Here is a 23,693-nt window from a genome sequence, read left to right as displayed (position 1 = left end):
AAATTTGTTAGTCCTTAAGGTGCCACATGACTCTTTATCCAGATATTGTAACAAGAATGGACAGTCAACAGCCAGCTTGAGCTACCAGTCTTTCCAGAGTAGACATAGGTTAGTTGCCTTGTTAAGGAAATGCACTTTACTGAGGGGGATGTATCTATCTGAAAACATGCTGGCTCAGATCCTGGCAGAAGGGAGTGGGTGCAAGGTGATGTTCCCATCCTCTTCCCCCACCTCAGCAGCTTGCCCAAAGGCATATTGTGAGAGTCGAGGGAACTTCTTCAATGGTGTAGGCTGCAGCACAGGGCTAGGGGGTAAGGGATGGATGGTTGAACATCAGGCAGAGGCATATTCCATGAACAAGAGCTCCCATTTTGTCCACCCACCCTCTCTTTCTGTTCTATATCCCTTCCCATGATGACCTTTCTTCCTCCTACTCTACCATCCCAAGCAGCTCCAGGCATCATTCTTTATTGCCCCTTATGCCTGGACTTCCTCTGTGGTGTCAACTCTCCCCTCAAATCCCCACTTAAAATCTGCCTTTTCAATGAACTCTGGCTTAATCCTTTAGTCCTCATCCCCAAATAAAATAAGGCCCTGCAATTGCTTACCTTCAGCCCATATTAAATTTGCCTCTTGCATCTCACCACACTTTCCAGGCCCCATTCAAGTGGTGATATGGATGCCACATCCCAATGGCAAGATCCCGTGCCACTGAGGCATGCATCAGAACACTAGAATCCAATGGAGGGGCCCAATCACCATCACTTTTTTCTTTTTGGAGGAGCAGTTTACTTGCACTTGCTATATCTGGGTGGACAACTTGTGGCCCTTCAGCTGTTTTGGCTTACAACACCCCTCTGGCACAGCCAATGGTGAGGGATGATGGGAGTTGTAGGATAAAACATCTGGAGGGACACAAGTTGCCCACCCCTGCACTATATGTTTTTGTGAATAATTTCAGCTCGGTGGTTTGAGCTTATTATGGGAATCAAATATGGGAACTAGGCACTGCTTAGCAAAGGAAGACACACCCAACTGGGAATGTAACCAGGGTCCGCCCAACACTTAAGGCCATTTCCCACTGCTCCCCATCATCCATGAGAAGCACCATCCCTCCATAATATTGCCATCACAAGGAAAGGGCCATAGGTTACTGGTAGAGCACATGCTTTGCATGTACAAGATCTCAAGTTGGATCTATGGCATTTCCATTAAATATGACCTTAGTGGCAGATCTGAGAAGGAGTGCATTCTGGCCCTGGAGTAGTGTGGACCAAGAGTTTAACTCCATTTATGGCAGCTTTATATGGTCTTGTTCACAAACATGACAGGCTGAGGCAAAATTCCACAGGGCAAGCTGTCATCTGCTTTTCCAAGATGTCTGTTGTGTGAACACTGCTTTTGCTGTGTTGAACTTTGCAGGCAAATTATTGAGCAGCAAAATGCTCACTGAGACAGCTGTCCTCTGCACACATTTACATGGAAGTTGTCACATTGAACATAGCTGGACCTACTTCTAAGTAAATATGCATTGGCTTGGGGTGTAACTTTCTATTTGTGTACATATTGCATCAAACTCTGGATCCAGTCCAAAGCCCACTGAAGTCAAAGGAAGCATTTCCACCCATTTCATACTAAAGAACATAAATACACTTAATTTGAGCACCTCCCTCTTCCTGTTCTCTCTCTCTTTATCCTTTGCAAGGCAGAGAAACCTGATTATCTCCGAGTTATTGATAAAAAGCAGGATGGCTGCACTGTGTGACAGGCTGATTTGACATCTGAGTCAGGGGCCAAGGAGAAAAATTATTCTGAGTCCAAAGTTCCTCCATCTTCCTCAATTTGGGTCATCTTAGGTTCTAGTCCTCCCTACTTTCTGCTAGGCTGAGTGATGCTTTTAGCCACTTCATGCTGGCTGCACATTTTCTACCCTTGCCAGGCAGGACAGGGTGGGCACAGCTTATTCTGGCAGGATAAACATCTCACCAGACAGTTTGTGAGACAGCCGCAAGCTCTCTGAAAGGTGGCTTGTGCCGGACACAAACGTTTACTTGTTTCCCTGCTGAGAAGCCAGGTTGGTAATAATTTCCCTTTTCCAAATTATGAGGGCAGAGAAGGGACAAAACAAATTCAAACAGGAGCAACGGCACCTTTTCCTTGCTTCTGGGATCCAGAAAGTCTCTCACAGAGGAAAGAAAACAAAAACAAAGCCCATTCTGTAGGCTCCACAGGCAGCGGCTTGTTCTGGTTTTGCAGTGTTTCACCAGGTGTCAGCAGAGATACCCAGCTCTGAGGCATGCTCCGGGCTTGCAGCCTCCTAGGCTTCTGGTTATATAGTAACCTGTTGCTTTAGCTGCAGCTCCACCGCTCCCTCCTCCTCTTGCTGTGCTAAGAAAGCCCTTCCACCTGCCTCAGAGAAGCTTGAAAGTCTAAACTGGAAGAAAAGAGGACAAGGAACAAGAAGCAACCGGAGTTGAGTCTGTGGTTCTTCCTCACCCCCTACAATTCCCTGGGCAGGAGGACGGCGATCATCATTCTAGGAGCAGCACTTTCCTGACTATACCAGAGGAGGAAGCTTGAAGGGGGTTGAGAATGGCAGAAAACCTGGACTAAGAGGAAAGGAACTGCCAGGTAGAAAAGGAGCTAGGGGGACCCAGGAATTTCCGCTGACTTCTGAGCAAAGGTGAGTTGTCTCCTTTTATTTTAATCTTCCCTCCCAATTTTCCACATAAAGCCATAGAAGAACATTTTGCATAGCTAAAGAAGAGTGTGTGTTTGCATGTGTATTTGGAAAAAGGAGTGCTGCTGGTAAAATACAGCTCTGGCAGAAGTTAAATACAGAAATAAAGGGGAAAGGGCAGAATTTTCTCAGCGTGGCTTGTGTGACATAACACTTCCCTGCTAAAGATCCAGTAGGGAATGCTTTCTGGGCAAGTGAACACTCTTGGATATAAAAGAAAGCCTGAATATCCCGTTTCAGTTGCCCCATGTCTCTGAAACTAATCCAACAGGGTTGTTTAAAAAAAAAAGTGGTAGGATTTTCTTCTGCTTTTGGACCAGCTTGGCTGCAGTTTGGTGAAATGGCCCTCAAACTTACAATCATGGGAGAACTTAGTTTTTGTTTTTAATTTAGTGAAATCATATTTTGAACAGCAAATTGAACTCTTGGCAGAGTGGTGGTGCTGGTGTGTATATGTGTTTTAATAGAAAATACTGCTACAAATTCTGAGGGATGTGAGTCCCGTGAGAGGAAAGCTTTCCTGACATGTTGCCTGATATTAAGCCCTAGGAAGTAATTGTTGCATTGTCAGACAAATGGGGCAGTTGGATATAATTGTTCCTTGGGTTTAATTAGGATAATTTGGTGTAATGTTCAGGACTGTTGTTCCATGCTGAATAACTGCCTGAAAGTGAAAATCTGAGAGACTTCTGCTTCCTTTTCTCACTGAGAAAATTCCAAGTTGCTGTGAAAGGTTCTGCTGAAGGGCATTTCTTAGTTTACATTTGGTACTCTGGAACCAGTTCCCAAGAGCAAAGTACATGCATGCAGTATCATATGAATGACACACTTGTATAAATCATGACTTTTGCCTTTCACACCCATTGCTCATATGCATTTTGTAGACGCCCCAATTTATTCTACAGGTGGATACCATTAAAGAATTACACTAATTACAGGTATTTGTGAATTTGTGCCCTTGGACAAAACATTAAGTATAAAGGGGCTGGAAGGTGTTTGCCCCATGTAGTTTCCTTAAAGGAGCCAGACATTACCCACAGTCTTTCGCTAAATCCTAACAAAACAAAGCCCCGATCCAACAGTACAGCTTAAAGCAGTATATTCAAGACCACAGCTGAATTTCAGATCTTCTGATCTGAATTACCCAAATCTCATGAATACCTGAATCCTCTGTATGTCTGCTATGAAGCTACCATGTCAATAGACTGCCATGTATATGAGAGTTCTGTTTATCTAAACTTCTGATTTTCCAAAATGTTCTGAGTATTTGCATAAATGAGATTCTCCTGCCTTAATGTGATCTAGTTCTTGGGCTAGAGGAGAGGAGAGGATGATCTATTTTAAAGTCCCAGTTGACTGCTATTTTAGGTTAAAGGGACCTGTTATAAAACATGAGGTTGGACTCTATTGACATTGTTATGAAAATTCAATAGGAAATGTCAGCGTAGTCTATACACTGGTGACAATTAAAACTCAGAGCCCCTTCCTGTGCTACTGCAATGCGAGTGTGGGAGCCGCTTCCCCGTGGCTTTTTCCCACACTGTTTGGAAGGCAGAAATGCGCAGTTGGGGCCAGATAGGCAGCTTTTCCCCATCCAATTGTAGCTAGAGCAGATAGGGGGGTGGGCGGGCAAGAGTCACATGCGGGAGGGCCCACATGTTTGCTTTTGGCTCTCCAGACATGACTGTGGCAGCATGAGAAGAAGCTACCTGGAAGCAATTTCCAGAGGGGTAGCCATGTCAGTCTGTAGCACCAAAAATAAAAGAGAGCCTTCTGGCACCTTAAAGGCCATATGTTTATTCAGCCATAAGCTTTCATGGACAGTTCATCAGATACATGACATGTTAACCTTAAATTAAGGTTTGAGGTTAACTCATCTGATGAAGTGGGCTCTAGTCTACAAAACCTTAGGCCGGAATACATTTGTCTTTAAGGTGCCACAAAGCTCTTTGTTGTTTTTACCAGGAAGCAGTGTTTCTGCCTCTGCGGTCACATGATGGGTGTCTCAGAGTGAATAAAGACACATCCCTGACAGATGGACAGCCATCTGTCAGGGATGCTTTGACTTGGATTCCTGCTTTGAGCAGGTGGTTGGACTCGATGGTCTTGTAGGCCCCTTCCAACCCTACTATTCTATGATTCTATGAAATGGCTTACCAGTTGGTTATATATACAACATGGAAAAGGACTACCTGGCACATGATTCATCTGAATCCATGTTCTGAGTCTTGCAGCATTCATATGATTCACTTGTCCACAATTTATGGTAGTTTCTAAGCCTAGAAAATGTTTTTACATTAACAGGTGGGGTATAAATTCATAATATAAATAGGATTCCAGCTCGTAAGAAACATTGTAAGTCATAAGAGCAATTTTAATTGGCTGAGCCTCAGGTTGGGCCTGTGATACCAAGGTTAGGCATGGAATCATCAAGTTCTGAAAATTGTCCCAGTTGCATGATCAGGGCCTGGGTCCTTTAAACAGAGGAAAACATGATCCTCAAATGATGAAAGCTAGAATGGTCCACTGGACAAAATCTTGGTTCCAAACAACATGTATTAAAATCCTTGCTCAGCCTTGGAGTTCCTGGAGTTCTTTGACAAAACACAGGGGTTTTTTTAACCTCTGGACTTCCTCTGTGGAATAAGAGTGTTAATGACTTCACCAGGATTTCTGCAAAGCTAAATGAAATAAGGACTATAAAACTATTTACATGTGAGACGTAATATAGGGAAGATGAAGAATGACTAATAATCAGATGGGATGCCCATGGACGTATATATTCTCATCCTAATCAATCTTTACCTTCTTTTAAAAAGAAATATGAAATTTTAAATAATTATCTGGGGTAATTTTTGTCTCCCTGGTTTTTAAACCAAGCTTTTATTCCAGCTTTGCTGCGTTGCTTTCTAGAAACATTTCTGGAAAAGATGACATTTTCATTGGAGTAGCATGACTCTTGGAGTGGGGCTTTAAGAAACCAATGAGCAGTCATTCAGTTTATGATAACATGAGTAGCCTAGAACTTTCTTCACACGGACCTTTAATCCTGTGATTGAAATTGCTCCTTCACTGAAGTTTGTGGACTCTTTACATGATGCCATGTCCCTCCAGGGTGTCTCCTGCACTAAATGCCCTTTGTCTGTTTTTAAATATGTTGCAGATAATGAGCTATCAAATTACCCCCTTGAGTTCCCTCCATGAAAAGAGTAAAAGCGGCAAGAAGAGGAGTGAGATCAATGAAAGATAATGGAAGACAAGACTCCGGGGGAGAAGGAGGGGGAAAGGGGAGGGGGAGAAGGAAGCGGGTGAAAAAGGGAGTCGTGATCCTGCATTTAAAATGGAAGCAGAAAGCCCCATTTTAAATGCAGGATTTTAGGCTGGTGTAGAGATGCCTCTACTAAAACTGGAGAATGGAATTTAAATGGATTTTCTCAGAATGAGCAACACCACTACAAGCCTCTAAGGGCCAAAACAGACAGTGCCTTAAATCCATATCTAGCAGCTATGTTTTGTTTTTGTTTTTTACTTTAGAGTAAGTGCAGGGGCACTATCCAGATTGGGACTCTAGCATGTGGGGAGGGTTTTTAAAAGATCCAAATCTGGGCCCCTGCACCTACTCTAGAGTACAAATGAAAACAACATGTAGCTGCTAGATATGGATGTAAAGTAATTTCTGTTTCTATTCTATTGGGTCTACTAATTCCAGTGTGCCTCAGACTTGTTCTGGAGATGGGAATGGTGGTTAAGCTGTCTTGCCATGGACCAGCTACTTTTGGGTTGCTTCCAGATAGAGGGTTCCTTGTACTTCCAGTAATTGTTCTTCTGCTGTTAGCTACACACAGAATTGCAATTGTTGGGGTCTCCCAGTTTTTTGGATGTGTACATTTCACTGTGTTTTGACCATGTGGTGGGCATGACATAACCATAGGGCAGTGTTGTACCTCCCCTTTCCCCATCTTTCATTGGTCTCTCAACATTTTAGCATCCTGTTTTGTGTGTGTGTGTGTGTGTAAGAGAGAGAGAGAGAGAGAAAGAAAGGGTTTTTTTTGTTTTACAATTTTTGAAGCAGAAGAATTGCAAAAAGAGGTTTTGTTTTTTAAAAAATGTTGTTTTTAAAGTTATTGACTGCGAGCTTTTCTGCACAAGGCATTTGTTGTGCACTTGTCATTCCCTACTCATGACTGTTTATGGGTTCTTTAGATGATGTCATGACCTTCCAGCTTCACTTCTGTTTGTGTACAGCATGTTCTGCGAGCTTTTGTAGAGGAGGGAAAATTGGGTTTTATTTCTAATGGCAAAAGAAAGTACAATTTCCTCTTTTGTATTTGCACTATTTCACTACATCACAGTGCCACCTAGAGGTTATAGAGCAGAAAAGCAGGAAAGGAAACATTATCATGTAGCGCTCGTATCTCAATCCTGCGACAAAACCAAAAGTAGATGCAGCAGATTAACAGCCTCCTGTAAAAATATCCTGCAGCACATGGTACAAGGACTGCAGATAAGCTTATTTCCAAGTAAATATGATGAGGATTCAAGCTGTAAGTCCCATCAGTTTCACCTGAGAATGCACAATCTCTAGCCTCTTGCCAGCTTGATTTTCCCTGCTCATTGGTTGGCTCTGAAACCAGAAATGCGCAGCAAACACGAGGGAAAAGAGCAGGTGCCCAGCACATCCTCCACCTTCTCCAGGGTCAACTCCTCCCACTGGGCCTCAATCACATATTTTCCTATCCACACCTGCAAAGAGCCTGGATGGCTGTTCTGCTCTTTCCTTCCGTAACAGATTTTCTGCAATAAGCAAAAATACAGCAGAAGTGGTGGGGAAACACAAGAGGATTACAACTTGATGGTGACATCACCTGGAACCTCTGTAAAAACGTGTGCATGATGGCAATTGCACATTAAAAGCCTCATCTGGAAGCACCCCTTTGGGCTCCCTTTCAGCGGCAATCAGTTGTCATGCAAATCATTGTTAAGAGAGAATATTGTATTTGGAGTATTTGTAGACTTGAAAACAAACAATTCAGTTAACCTCAAATGATGGTACATAGGAACACAGGAAGCTGCCTTATCCTGAGTCAAACCATGGGTCCATCTAGCCCAGTATTGCCAACACTGCCTGGCAGTGGCTCTCTGGGGTTTCAGGCAGGAGCTTTTCCAGCCCTACCTGGAGATGCCGGGGATCGAACCTGGGACCTTCTGCATGCAGAGCAGGTGCTCTATGCACTGAGCTACAGTCCCACCCCAACAGTAATGTTATGATGATGGATTCATTGCCACCCAATTAGCCACCCCACCCCTACCCCTTTCTCCATGTATGCAGTTTATATTTGTGTTGGAAAACTTGGTCATGTGCCAGCAATACCAGCTGCCATGTTTGTGCCCCAGGCTATTTGCACAGACACAGGAACAATAAGCGAAGTTTGTGGCAAAGCTACAGAACCGTTGTCAGTTCTTACAATCTTATCATTCGGCTTGCAATTGTTGTTTAAAACGCATATGGATTTCAGACTTATCCAAGACAAGTTACTGCCCTTGAAAGCTGGGAGGAAAGCTATGCCCAGAAGAAACAGCAAATTGGTTTTATTAATTTCATGAATGACAACAGGAGTCATGTGATTAACAACTTTCTTATTCATGCAAGCCACAACATGTGTCATTCTTCCAGTGTGTCCAGCTGTTCTGCTGGAGACATTTACTAAACTCAAAAGGCTGCTAGGGCTCAAAAGAGAGGAAGCCAGTTCTGCTGGGCCCAAGCCCCATTTCAATGACTGTGCATGGTTCGAGAAAACTAATTTCAGTGGGGCTTGAAAAGGGATTATATTCCAGTTAGGTTGCTGATGACTCAGAAAATCGAGATAGAAGGGGAATAGGGGGGAAGATGGGAAGGAAGGCATCTTGCCTCAAGCACAGGCCTGTTCAGGTACTGCTACATTGAGTCTCATGGCTGGTCCAGGATTATGGCCATACTCTCAGGCTGCAATGCACCTGGCCTGCTCCTTTGCCTTTGATAGAGATTTTACATGGATAAATCATCAGGTGAAACATCTCATGGCATGGAGCTGTACAGGAACGATGGAGCTAAATATGATCAATTAGTAATTGCCAGGGCTGGTCCTACCATTAGGCAAGGTGAAGCAGTCACCTCAGGCGGCAGATGTTGGGAGGAGGCAGCAAGGTGTTGGAGGACAGAGCTGTGCGCCTCATGGCCTGCCCTATGCTCCCCAAGCTAGCCTGCTGTCTTCAGGTTCAAAGGAGGGGTGCTGTCCTATTACCAGTGTTATAGAAGCAGTCTAGTCAGCTTTTGTACATGACATGGGAGAGGGTGCCGTCTTGTTCTTCACCTCAGGCAGCAAAATGACTTGGGCCAGTCCTGGTAATTGCTGCTGTTAAACAGGGGGTGGTGTAAAATGGGAGCCACAAGCAGGCTGTGTGTTGCCCACCCCTGTGTTAAACAGTAAGCTACATGAGCTGGTTCTAAAATTGACAACTCTACCAAATGGGTCTGGATCTGAAGGGCCATTTTGATATTTCCATCCAACTTAACATGAGGAGCTGCAGTCAGAAGAAGAAAAAGGAATGGCCCATGTGCATGCGGAAGCATTTGTGCATGCCTTGGAATCTCTTTGAAACCTAGCTGCAGCAGTAACAGGTGAGAACGTTTCACTTCCATGCCATAAAAATCGTCACCCATTGCTTTTCTGCATATGTAGTCTCTGTTCATGGCTCAGGAACAGGCCTGGGCAGCCAGTTGACAGCCATAGCTTTCTTATTCAAGCTAGTCATTAGATGAAGCAAGGTCAACACTTGGGGCTCAGCAATGAAACCAGTCCAGGCAATCAAATGCGGTGATTGGCCAAGCTTGGCATTCATGGATAAGCCAAGGTCAAAGCCAGATAACTGAGGCAACTGTTATCATAGGTAGGGAAGGGGTTGACTAGGAAGGCAAGCCAGAGGATCGGGGGATGGGGGCCCATAGTGCAATCAAGTTTACAGCAACTTGTTCATGTAGTGAAGAAGAGAAGGTGATATAGGGTGTACCGTAAATGATTGTCTAAATACAGATCAGCTGACAGGAGTAGCTCTTGGGGCAGAATAATTGTACTTCCTTTCTCAAGTGTATCTCTTTGGCTGGGACACAAAGGAATCTTTTTACTATATGCTGTATACAGGAACAAGTTTGGGACACAGGAGACCACTGGACAGAACAGAGGCGTAAGGTCCAAGTTTCTTGGGAAGATACAGCGCAAGAGAAATGAAGTCTGTCGGCAGCAGGTTAAGGTGGGGCAGATATTGTGGGCTTGGTGGTGAACAGCAATAAGTCCAGGGCATGCTGGGGCAAAGGAGCTGCCTACACCGCACAAGCCAGGGCTAGTTGGAACTGAGCACTTTTCAAAGAAAGGCAAGGGTGTAGTCATCCAACCCTGCCTTCTTCTGCGCACTGATAGAGGCAAGATGCATCCTGGCTGGGCCCCTTTGATTAGATGAAATGGAGGAACACACTCCAGTTCCTTTTAGAGCTGCGTGGCAAAGGGATTTCTGGGAGGCATGGCTGATCATGTGCCAGAGGCTTGAGAAAAGATGCTCAACCATTGAAGGCACAGGAACCACGTCATCTATTGCACTTGGTCCCTCTAGAGCAGTCCTCCAGAAGTGTTGGGCTACAACTCCCATTATTCCCAGCCACCATGGCATTAGCCTGGACTGGAGGAGGTCAAGTTGGGGAAGGCTCCTCTAGGTGTTGCTGCTTGCTGGGGTAGTTTTCATGTTCACCTAAGTTCTCTCTCTGCAAGATAGGAGGAGAAGCAGAGCTTCATCATTGGACTGGGCTTAGAGAGCAGCAATACAGGGTGGGGAATTCCCAATCTTTATGGCACTTGCTGCACAACTTGGACATTGATCAGTCAAGGGAACAAGAAGAGCTGCTTGCCTGCAGTGCTGCTGCAGAAATGACCTAAGGATACTTTAAAGAGGTTTCATGGTGAACATGGTTTCTGCAGAGGCCTTTGGTGTGCAGTTGTTCTCATTTAAGTAATAGAACCCTCTGGCTGTTGAGTGCTCACATTTTTAGTTGACATTCTATTAGGAGAGCATATTTTGTTTGGCATCTTAAATCAGCGATGTGGGGAAGAAGCCTTTCCTGCCTGCTGTATGTTTGGTTTGGTGGTAGATTGAAACGAATCCTTCTTCCTGCTGTCCTTTATGCAAGAGAAAGGAGGCGACCAGCCCTGTGCCTCAGATCTGTGGCTGGGAGTATGAAGGAAGCAATGTTTTCAATACAAAAGCGTCACTCATTAAAGACATATTTTTTTTAACAAATATGGAAGTTGTGGTCCCATACCATGTTTCTCTGGCTAGATCTCATAAGGACTGGATGTATCAACAATGCTCTTGGATCATGTGAGCTGGGAGGATCTATAGAGCACTGAGTCCAAGCTCTTGCCCTAAACCTGGATATCCTACACCTAAAACATCCCTTGGGCAGATATATGTCCAACCCTTTATTGAAAGCCTACCAGGAAGGAGATTTCCCTAGGCAGCCTGTTATTAGTTTCCTTACCAAGAACTGCAATGTTTCTGTTCCATCTGCTCTTTGATTCCTGTTATATTATTTCCAATTTAGTGAAGCAACCTTCAGGCTCCATTTTCTAATATAGAGATAGGCGACCTTGTGCCCTCCAGATATTTAGGACTACAGTTCCCATCAGCACCACCCAGCATGGCCAATGGCTGGGGATTATAGGAGTTGTAGGTCCCAGTCATCTGGAGGACACCAAATTGCCTACCCCCTGTTCGGATATTTTGGCTAAATCTTTTACTGAGGTATGGTTACCTTTTAGACGTACAATGGTAAGGCACTTCAAGAAGTAATTACACTGGTAAAGCTGTGATAAAATCATAGTACAGATGAGCCCTGATCAGGTTGTTACGGAGGGCCCGATTCTGCTTCCAGTTGGTCCTACACAGAATTCTTGGAATGATGGTGCATTTCTCATGCTACACGAGTATGGCTTGTCTCCTGTGTTTTTAATTCCTACGTAATTTGTTCCGATGAAACTGTCCTTCCAAAAAACTCCACTTAAATCTCTTCCTGTCAAAACAGCAGTGTCTTTATTTGCCTTTTAACAGTGTTGATCATCATTTCTGACTATTAGATTCCACTTCCTCTTTGGGGTTTCAAGGTCTTGATTGGTTAGCCTAGGTACAGAGACTGTCATCAGCATGACATAATTCCTGGTCTCAGGCAGCCGCCTTCCCCAACCTCGTGCCCTCCCCAGGGGTTGGACTACAGCCCTTATCCTCCCTAGCCAGCGTGGATTGGCCAATGTGGCTGGGGCTGATGGGAGTCATAGTCAAACTCATACAGAGGGCACCAAGCCTAGAAGGCTGGTCTAGAGATTCTTCTGTTACCTCCTTAATCTTTTTTTCTTTTTAAAACTTGTCTTCACCTTTCACTCAGGATATTCTCCATTCTTCCTCTGATAGCCCACTCATCTTCTTTTAAAATCTACTCCCTTTCTCCTGAAAGCCAACTATTTGGGCTTTTATTGACATTTAAATATCTTTTTAAATCTTTCCATTGGAGCTCAGGATGGCATACATAGGTGTGTATTACCCCACCTTTTCCTCCTAATAACCCTGTGAGGTAGGCTAGACTCAGACAGTGACTTGCCCACAGTCATCCAGTAAATGTAATGGCTGGTCAGGGATATGAACCCAGTCCAGTATGCCAGTTACTACACCACCCTTTGCCAGCCCACTATCCTATGGTTGTCAGCTAATCTTTTTAGACTCTCCTGGGGCATGTGGCTATAGGACAGGAGTGGGCAACTTGTGGCCCTCCTACAGCTCCCATCATTCCTCACCCTTTGGCTATGCTGCTAGGGCTGATGGGAGTTATAGGCCAAAACATCTGGAGGGCCACAAGTTGCCCATACCACTATAGAAACTGTCATGATGAACTCTTTCACTTTACCATTACACCATTGTTGGTAAGATCAGAAAAAGGAAAGGCTGCATACTTCAGGGTGGTACATCTGTCAGACAGAATCTTACAGACTGAGATTGAAAGAGAAAACTGTTTGGAGGCACCATTCCCCCCACCCCCGCCACCCTTGTTTATCTTACTATAAAAAAACTTCTGCCCATGCTGTTTTAATCACTAATTCTAATCCCACCTCCTCTGTTTCCATCAAAAGTACATGATGCCAACATAGTCTGTTTTGATTCAAAATGGACTATGCCCTTCTGTCTGTGTCATGTGGCCGTCTCTCCCAAATCACAGTTTTTTGACATGTGTGTTTTTTTTATTGTTTTGTTTTTGGTAGTCACCTCACATCTGCCGTTCTCACTCCACCCATCCTGTAATTGTCTGCAGAGATTAACAGAATGGTGCTGGAGCTATTGGTCCTCTGGTCCGTGCAGCTTGTAAAGGGCCTAGGGATGAAAATAAGCAAAGATGCAACTAGCTAGAAATTCGGCACACTCCATTTAGTTCTGGGATATCTAAGCCAAGACAAATCATTGATGCCATGTTAGCCTGAAACCCATTAAACTAGATTTTATGGGGTGGGAATGGGAGATTGCAGCTAAGAGTTGGGAGAGTCGTTTAGGTGTGCAAGTATATCAGGCATTCATCTTTCCAGATGATTTGAATTATACGTTGCATGCAGTAGTGCAGCCAAGGCACGGTACAGCTCAGGAAACCAGAATGGCTCACGTCTTGTGCTCTCAAAATCCGTGTTCCTCCTGTGTTTGTGGCGGCAGTTAATGCAGTCTTCTCAAACCAGCAGGTTGCACAGAAGCAGGATGGGGATATCTAGAAATGAGTAAGTCCACCTTCTGAGCCTCTACTTCTGACAGTTTGTAATGGCCCCTTTGTAGGAACACAAACCTGTTGCTGTCCAAATGAAGGAGAGCAGCTGAGTGCAAAAGAAAAGGTGGGGAAAGGAGACACTGACCTGGTTCGTGTGGTGGGTTGCAGTTCCTGTGGGAGCCAGGTTGGTGATCTAAGCCCCTGCCGCCACAGCTTCTCATTACATGTGAACCTGGCGAGGGTGGGTTGTTGGGGTGGTTGATAAGCCACCCAGAACCCATGGGCTGTTTTAGGGTTGTGGGTGGCTTGTCAACTGACCCAACAGCCCACCCTCACCAGGTTTGCATGTAATAAGAAGCTACAGCACACCCTCACTGTGCCCCAAATATTCAAAATGGCGGCCACCGCTGCAACAAGAAGCCCTGTGGGGAAATTCACTCACAGTGGCTTCTTGTTACATGCAAGGAAAGGAAAGGTTCCTCCTGTGCAAGCACCGGGTCATTACTGACTCCTAGAGGGACGCCTGCTTGCACTGGCGTTTTCATGGCAGACTATAGCGGGGTGGTTTGCCATTGCCTTCCCCAGTCGTGACTACCTTTCCCCCAGCAATCTGGGTACTCATTTTACCGACCTCGGAATGATGGAAGGCTGAGTCGACCTAAGCCGGCTACCTGGGACCCAGCTTCCGCTGGGATCGAACTCAGGTCGTGAGGAGAGTTTCGGTTGCAATACTGCCGCCTACCACTCTGCGCCACACGAGGCTCTCTGTTACATGCAAACCGGGACTCTTAAAGACCACATCTGGGCTCAGTGGCTTGGGCCAGCCTTCCCCAACCTGGTGCCCGCCAGGTGTGTTGGACTACAGCTCCCTGCCCACCTACCCCATCCTAGACACACTTAGAGAATAAGTCCTGTTGAACCCAGTGGTACTTACTTCTGACAGATGTGCACAGGACTGTACTGTAAGAACCTGGTCGCCAGCAAACCATTGCTTAAAACAGGCAGCGGTGCCCATTGCTCCAGCATTCTTTTCCTATCCAAGATGCTATGGACCTTTCCAGAGATGCAGTGATGTGCACCCGCAGTCCTACCCACCTGCACTCAACACACCTGAGGCACATGCGGACTGTAGGGACTCCTGCTCATGCAAACAGCAGATTCAGGTGTTAAGGGGATCAGTATGGGCAGCATAGGCCAAGCAAGGGACCGCTGTGCCGAAATCTGTACAGATGAGCATCTATTTACTGTGTGTACTGCTTCACACAAGGTTAGTGTAGGGACCACCTTACCCCTTGTGTCGCTGCCTGGCCCTTGCAGTCCTTGTGAGAGAAATAAAAATAAAATAAAAAATTACACATCAAAGAATGTGAGTGGGATGAATGTTCTTCTCCACCCCCAGCGATCTGTTTCACAATGCATGCAGAAGCATTACCTGTGCATCCCCAGCTGCTGGGTACAGCTTCTGGTTTTGTAAGCTGCAGTCTTTTACCCATTTAGGACAGCTACCGGGAAGGTGAGCCACCTGCAGGATTCACACTTCCATCCATGGATCATCCTTGCTTGATCAGGGCATCTGGCTAAAATCCCCTTAAATGCACTGAAATCTCATTGCCTGGCATTTACTGCTCAATGATTTCAGTGTAATCAAATAGTTATTTGATCTGAGAATGAGTTTTGCAAGTATTGTTGCACTGAATACTGTTAAGTGTGTATTTTGTTTTGTCTGTTTACTTGTTATTGCACACTGCCGTGAGCACTGGAAAGGTGGCTAATAAATCATTTCAATAAATAAATATGTAACGCCTTAAATACATTACTTTGTTGGCTCTGAAATTTTAAAATATAAATAACTGGAAGTGCAATCCTACACATGTTTAGAAAAATATCTTACAACTCCCAGCATGCTCCAGCTAGCCAGCTATCCTGCTGGGAGTTGTAAGACTTGTATTCTGTCTAAACATACATAGAACTGTGCCTTGAGTGCCTTTCTTAATTTTATCTAGCCTCTTCTGAGATGTGGGGAATATACATTGTTTGTTTGTTTGTTTGTTTGTTTGTTTTATAGAACTTGGTTTTGTAGTTGCCTGAGTGAAAGGAATTTTGGGTAGTCTAAATAAAAATGATTAGTCTTCTTATCAACTAGAGAAGGACTAATTCAAAAGAGAAGTAGAAGAGGCACAAGTGAGATTATCAATTAAAGCAGACAGTTTCCTAAAAAAAATACACACGCACACATTACATACTAGCTTATTATAATATATGATACCAAAGTAATGAATGGAAATCTTCATGTGCTCTTCATTCTCTGTTGGCTGCTATAAACCCATTTCTAGGTTACAGGATGAAAGATCTGTAATATCTTGTTGTTGAAAGGTGGGGTAGTAAATTAAATAAACAAATACATAATATGGCCTGGATCCTAACCTTTTGTTCTGTTCCCAGAAGGAGCTTCCATTCCAGGAAGGAGAATTTGCACTCACACAAGGGGTCCTTCCGTGAGCAGAAGGACCCTTCTGTGAGCAGAAAGACCCTTTCTTCAGAAGGACCCTTCTGTAACCCTTCCATGATTGCGACTCTCTTTCCAGGAACAGAAGCAAAAAGTTAGGATTCAAGCCAATGATTGTAAGGCGGGCTGTGATGGCTAGCAAACCTGAATCCTTGCTAAGTAACCTACTAATCAACCTTTGATTCTTCCAGCCTTCAGACTTCTGAAATATGACATCTCTGCTGTCTTAACCTACATTAGCACTATTGGGGACAGGCTCTTTCTGTCTCTGCCACTTTGGTTAGGAAGGCAGGAAATCTACACATTTTTCTTCTTTTAGTGAGACACACAGTGCCACCAAACACGGTGGGTGGGGAAGCAAGGAAGGGAAGTCCAACTAGCTATACAACTACACCCTTTTGTACATTTTTGCAGTGATTAAAAGCTTTTGTGGCTGCCCTGGGTGGGTTATTCCAGCCTGACTGCGTGCTTAGTTTAAAAACGATTCCTTCCCAGGCTTCTCCCTTCCTTAGCATGAGTTCCCAAAGCTTTGTCTGCTACTAGCTCAGAACTGCTTGTTATAGCTTTTAAAGGTTGTTTTTAATGTTTTACTATGTTTGTATTTGATTGTGGTTTTTATGTTCTGGTTTTTTTTGTAAATTGCCTTGGTCAGTTTCAGAAAGGCAGTACAGAAAAACAATATAAATAATATTTATTTATTTACAAGATTTATATACAGCTCTACTCCCAATAAAATATCTGAGTGGTGAACAATAAAAAGGAGAATAATAATAATAAATAGAATTGCAAAATTAAAACCATTAAAACCAGACTGGGCCAATAAAACCATGGCTGGCTAGTCAGGGAAGGCTTGTTTAAATAAAAATGTCTTCAGCAGGCACCAAAAACGAAGCAATGTTGGTGCCTGCTTGACATCAACAGGCAGGGAGCTCCACAGAGAGGGAGCCCAGTATACAAAAGGCTTTCCTCCATGTGGACTCCAAACGGATTGCAGATCCATGTGGAACCACCAGGGGTGCCTCATCTGATGACTGGACAGGCTGGTAACACCTGTTATCGCATTTCCCCTACTTCTTTGAGAAATGTATGTATTTCTGTGGCCCCTTCCCCCCACCCCCACCCCCACCCCAGGTTACCCACAAAAGGTGAAGACACCTGCCTGCTGGCAAAGTGAAATCAGCCTAGCATTTGAGATGTACGTAGCGTCAGACATTAATTTCTGTGCCAGAACAATAAATTAGAACATGTTTGTGTTTTGTCCTTTTAAACCAACCGTGAGTATTGGCACATAAAAGTTGCAATCCTTCACACAATAAGGTTATCTCCCAAACCCAGGGTTAACCACTGAGGACATGCTTGGGCTGGGCATGTTTTATCAGCTCCTGTCAGTCTCCCATGTAAAACGTACTACAGTTCTGTCATCTTCATCATTAGGCCTTGGTCCCAGGCTGCATGGTCCTCCAACGCTTTTGGGAGGGTTTCCTTCAGAAACTCCTTAGAGGAGGGCCCATAGCTCAGGAGTAGAGCACCAGCTTTGCATGCAGAAGGTCCCAGGTTCGATCCCTGGCATCTCCAGGCCGGGCAGGAAAAACTTCTGCCTGAAACCCTGGACAGCCATTGCTGCCAGTGAGTGTTGGCAGTACTGGGCTAGATGGACCCATGTTCTGACTCAGTATAAGGCAGCTTCCTATGGTCTTAAATAAACCATCAGTGCTGCTTGCTGCAAAGATCAGTGTCTGGGGCTCTCAAAGCCACTGCCCAGCCTGCGGTCTAGAACTTCAACCACAAAACGTCAATCTGCTAAACCTGCCACCAGACCAGCCAAAACAGTGCCTGTTTGTTTTGTTGAAGTACCACTCCCAGCTGACATAGTATGTGCCAAGTTGCAGCTCAATCTGAATTGTTAGTAAATATCCAAATATATATTCATATACTGAGAGACAGGATATGAGCAAGAGCTCTGAAGGCAGGACTCAAGGGAGATGAGGATAGCCATCAGCATTTTAAACTGGGAAAGTTCAGAACCGGTGTTTGATGATGTATCAGAGTGTTGGCTGCATTTGCAGTGACAACAGGGAAGTGAGGGATTATCTTGCTACTCACACTGCTGTTGTCTACGCTACTGTCCCTCTGCCATGTTTGCACAGCCACCGGGAGCAAGGGTGCCTCTGTCACTATGGCTGGAGTCAGACAGTGCGTTTCAGATCTTCCACACCATGGCGCAGAGGATCAGGAGAATGCCGTGGACTCAAGTACTCCCTTACCTCTCGCCCTCCTCTGCCTGCTCTTCTGTACAGAATCTCTTCTCTCTTTCCTGGTTTACTTAACCATAGTTTGCGTTGACATATCAGTCCAACCATGGTTAGTGCTAGCCATGGTTGCTTCCAGACAAATAATTTATTGTGGAATCTGCATGGCTCACTCAGTCACATTTTACATGAGGTCCACACAATATTGTTACCACGTGCCTTCACAGAATGGCTGAAAAGGATTTGCAAAGGATTTAGAAGTAATCCAGTCTAAAGCTAACTATGGTTTGCCTGATAGGGACAGCATGCCAAGCTATGATTATGAAAATTAGAAAGGAGGCACATGAGAGGAGGGAAGGGAGGGGGACATGGGAGCATTTCAAATTCTTCAAGGCATCATTGAAGGATCAAGAATGAAATGTTTGAATTTGGTCTGTTGGTAGAGGGACGGCTTTATGTAATGGCAAGCCAGATATTTTTTTCAATTCTGGGTTACTCTGAACAAGCCAGCATGTGGCTCCATCACTCCTGCTAAGCTCCTCTTGCCAGTGGGAGAGGGGAAACAAGCCAGGGACTCTCCGTCCCAGGCTTAGTGCAGTATCCAAACTGGAAATTCTGGCTTGTCTTTGTCCTGACAAGCTGGGTCGCAACTCTGGCTTGTTGGCGGAGCGACAAGCCACAGTTCCCAGTTTAGATGTCACACTGAACAAACCACAGACAACGAACCCCTGGTTTGTTTAGCCATTCCCACTGACAGGAGGAGCCAAGTGGGAGCGATCGAGCTGCATGCACTTGATATATAGGGTTGGTGAGTCGTGTAGTTACTGCTGTGGAAAGCGGATGCTGATTCCACTCCATTGTCACACAAACAAACATAACCTTCTTCTAAATTATAAAAGCTAAGTCTACCAGCTGAACATAAAGCTGGCACAAAGTTAAGGAACAGACCTAGAGGACTTGGCTAGTGACCAGAGGGGGAGGTGTCTGTGTGCATAATGTGACAGAATAGCCCAGAGGCTTCAATGTCATCACAGTCCTCATTCAAGGGTGTGTCTTCATTTCATGCGCTCCATCCCTTTCTTCCTCTAACCTAGGCTCCAGTACCAGGCCCACAGAATCCCCTTGGTGGCCCTGCTAAAAGTGCCACCAGGTCATTCGCACATTTAGGACTGAACAGAGCAGCCTGGGCCCAGCTTGATGAGAAAGAATGTGGCTTGAAGAAATATCAAGGACTTTTGTTTTATTTTTAAACATTCTATATTTGTTCATTTAGAGTTCTTTCTCAGGAGCTGTATTTCCTCCAGATTGGGGTGGGGGTAGGTGGCAGGGAAACGTAGAATCATAGAGTTGGAAGGGACTATTTAGACCATCGAGTCCAACCCTCTACTCAGTACAGGAATCCAGTTTAAACCATCCCTGACAGAAAGCTGTCCAGTCTTTGCTTGAATATCTCTAACAACGGAGAGCCCACCACCACCCTAAGCAGTTGGTTCCATTGTCTGACTGCTCTGAACCTTAGGAAGATTTTCCTGATGTTCAACTGAAATCTGCCTTCCTGTAACTTAAGACAGTTATTTTGTGTCCTACAGTTTCAGATGATAGAGAACAGGTTGCGGCCCTCTTCTGTGTGACAACCCTTTAGATATTTGAAAAGTGCTCTCATTATCCCCACCTCCCGCAGAGTGTCTCTACACGAGGCATTTATCGTGCGCTTGTGATGGTTCACTCACAGAAGTTTGCGGGTCCTTTTCACGACATCGTCAACCTCCAATGCCTCCCTGCTGTTTTCAAGCGGGAATCTGCCATTTTCTAAAACCTGGAAATGCTGTAATACATCGAAATTGTTCAATAAAACTGTGCCATCTGCTGGCAGTATAAATGAAACATATGGGAAGGAAACCAGTGAAAACAATTGTGGGGGGAGCACATGTATTGTGCCCAGCATTAAACCTGCAAAGACTCCGGAAGACAAAACCCTAGCAATGCTGCTGGATTTTTGCTAATGTGGAGAAGCCCTTTGTGGAGAAGTCTTCTTTTCTCAAGGCTAAACATACCTACTTACCTCAAACTTTCCATCTTGCTTTCATGCCATATTCCTGATTATCAACCATCAAACTTTAACATGACTTCTTAGCAGGTGAACCAAAATTCTTTTAGAAATGAAACAATCTGAAAGTCTTGATGAAAAATAGAATTGTTGCAGGTTTCCTGCTATAAAATGGCCATCAATTTAATTTCCTGGGCCTAAGAAATGAACAATTATGTTGAAAGAGTAAGAATTAAAGGTGGTTCTAACAAAAACAAATTTCACAATTACTACCTGCTGGCCTGGAATGAGCCATTGCAGCAAATCTTCTCTCTTAAATATTTAGGACAGTTCACAACACATTTTGATGCCATGCCAATGATAGCCCTGTGCATGCACAGACACGGCTTCTGAGCTGTGTCTTTGCTGAGACCCAAGCTGAAATGCATTTACTTTGTTGCTACAGTCTCTGTTAGAAGCTTGACATGTAATTTCAGGAGTTGGATAACAAATTAGTGATGACAACAAAAACAGTGGAAGCCATAAAGTTTGCAATATCTGCCAATGGCAAACTTGTAGTAGTTGCATCATATTTTAATATTAGGTGGAGTGATACCCGAGAACCAAAATGTATGTATGTATATTTTAATTAACGCTTATAGAATTAATTAACATAGTGAAACTGCTACCACTAAAAAGACAACACTTACCTTGCTTCCATTCATCTGAGCCACCAGGGCTTTTTTATTCAATAAAAATAACTGTAGGATGTCAGCTACTATTGTGCAGCAAGGGTATATCCATTAAATTATTATATATTCAATATCACAAGAGGCTAGGGAAGCTTAATTTTGCTTGATGAGCGTTAGATGTTCAGGAATTTGCTGGCCTCAGTGCTTTTGTTGAATAATTAGAAAGATGCCCACAAAATGGTGGGAATATGTCCAGGAATATTCTCTTTCATGTTATGGCCTTTCTGCATCTCACAGGATCCACAGCAAGACTCTCTTTGCTGTTCATTTTCTCTTACACCTCTCACAGGCTGGGGTGCACATCACATGCACCCATGGTTTATTTAACCAATAGTTGTTGCCCTACTCAAGATTTGTCTCGCAGATGATTGAACAAACCATGGTTTGTTTTCTCAATTCGTGTCTGTAGTACTGGCATGTAGAGTGGCTGGTTTGTTTTTTTTAACACTATTGCCTGCCAACTCTGTTGCCTGGTGAAACAACCCAATCTGTAGGATTTCTGTATAGGGATTTTGTTGTGTGTCTGAATACATGGATGAAAATAGTGAGTTGGCAGAGAGGTGCAATGGTGCAAATGTAGCATTTTTTTAAAAATGGCATCAATAATGAATGATTAGGGGTGTGGCAATGGCTGTGTAGAGGAAGACACAGGATGTTTGTCCTCCAGTTCAATTTAAGGAAAGTTTGTGAGTTTTTCTACATGAGGCTGTTAATTGGCTGTTGATTCACTGCATCTACTTTTGGTTTTGTGGCAGAATTGAAATCTGAACACTATACGAGGAGCGTTTCCTTTCCTGTTTTTCTGCCATATAACCTCTGCATAGAACTGAGCTATAGTGGAATAGTGCAAGCACACAAGAGGAAATCACAGTTCGTTTCGCTTTCACAATTAAATGCCGCAATTTCCCTGCTCTAAAAAGAAGTCACCGAAGTGCTAGTCGGGTACAGAAGTGAAACTGGAGGATCACAACATCATCTAAAGAATCCATAAACAACCATGAGTAGGGAAGGATGAGCTCATGATAAATGCTTCATGCAGAAAAGCTCACAATCTCTTCATATCATTGCTTTCTCCCATCTTGTAAGCTTTGAGCTACACCTTCAGGTTCCTTGCCCTGCTCCCATCAGTTATGTCAGCCTTCCACAGCCTGGTGCCCTCCAGATGTTTTGGGCAACAACTCCCAGCATGCCCCAGCCAGGATGGCTGGGGGATGCTGGGAATTGTCCAATATATCCGGAGGGCACCAGGCTGAGAAAGGTTGTGTTATGGGATAGGTCTGTGTACACCAAGATGCCACTAGCCACAGCTTCAGAGGGAGGTAACTAAAAAGCAAAACAACCAAACCTGCATTGCTTTGGGCATGAAGAAAACATTATGAAATCCTTTCCAAAGCGTTACTGGGTTATTCCCAGGCTGGCTGAGGAACGTGAAGTTGTTTTTTCCAAGCAGAAGTAAATGACTCATGCTGCACACCATCCCAATCTGGCATTTCTTCTATGGAGTCTTTTCATTCCAGAGAATTACAGTGAGGGTTTCTGTGAAGCGTATTTGTTCACTTTTTCTCAGGCTTCCAAAAATATCTACCAATATGGAGGCACCTGCTTTTTGGCCTGCTCGGCTTCAGCTTTGCAGGGCCAGGTTTTCCAAGCTGGTGATAATCTGAACCTCCTGTTGATTTTCCCCTTGGACGTTTGACCTTGCCAACAGAGTATTCCTAATAAGAGGGCATTTTAAAAATATGTAGCTGGTTGTTCACAAATCGTGATGGGTTGGATCCAGACTTGTCCCTCTGTGAACCATGGACCATGGAAGGGATCAAGATCCAGTAGAAGGGAGGGAGAAATGTGATTGAGTTTCACTGATTCCCCTTTCTTCCTGCGGCCCCTCCATGCCACCTCCCACACTTTTTCAGAGAGTCCCCCAATCCTCTGAAGCAGCTTTTCAGGGGACCACAGGGCAGAGAAGGAATCAGTGAAAATTGCTTCTTTCACCATCCTCAGTTCTTTCCTGATCATTGGCCATTCTGCTTGGGGCTGATGGGAGTTGCGGTCCAAAACATCTGGAGGGCACCGGGGTAGGGAAGGCTGCTTTAGACCAACTGTTGCCAAAACCTTACTACAGGGACCAAACCATAGAGAGAGTGGTATTTGTCTGGGCACTTACCTGCTAGGCTACTGCCTCCTGTTCCCTTTATACCTTTGCATGAGATGACGTGAGCTCTACTTCATGAAAGCTTATGCCATAATACATTTATTAGTCTTTAAGGTGGCACAAGGTTCTTTTGTTTGGATGGGTTTTTTGTTGCAACACAGACTAACGTGGCTATCCCTCTGGAACATGAATTATTGTGTGTGTGTGTGTGTGAGAGAGAGAGAGAGAGAGAGAGAGAGAATAACCAATCCTAATCTTTTCCCCAAATTCTTCTTTTGGACCAATCATCTGTTCATTGGTTTCTGACAGATGTATAGATACTGGCTATTTATCTCCTTTCCTATGGTTTTTTTATACACTAAAACAGAACAAAAAAGTATGGCAACAGTGGTGACTGAAGGCAACTAAAAAATGTTAAGAAGCACACAACTGATATAGTTAAACCA

At 44.3% G+C, this 23,693-nt stretch overlaps 1 protein-coding gene across 2 annotated transcripts in view; it reads left to right on the top strand.

Annotated features, from left to right (window-relative positions):
- Positions 1-2,327: 2,327 nt before the first annotated feature.
- Positions 2,328-23,693, top strand: part of EPS8L2 (EPS8 signaling adaptor L2) — a 131,797-nt gene continuing 110,431 nt past the window's right edge. For both annotated transcript variants that reach the window (XM_084857019.1, XM_084857011.1), the window contains exon 1: positions 2,328-2,683. The gene's annotated coding sequence lies outside the window, so the exon portion shown is untranslated. The remainder of the gene's footprint in view (positions 2,684-23,693) is intronic.

Source organism: Heloderma suspectum, chromosome 1, assembly GCF_057233095.1.
Source record: "Heloderma suspectum isolate Gila_16-S chromosome 1, 16-S_ref, whole genome shotgun sequence".
NCBI lineage: Eukaryota > Metazoa > Chordata > Lepidosauria > Squamata > Helodermatidae > Heloderma > Heloderma suspectum.
Note: the sequence above shows the minus strand (reverse complement) of the source record. Positions and strands in the feature narration are given on the sequence as shown.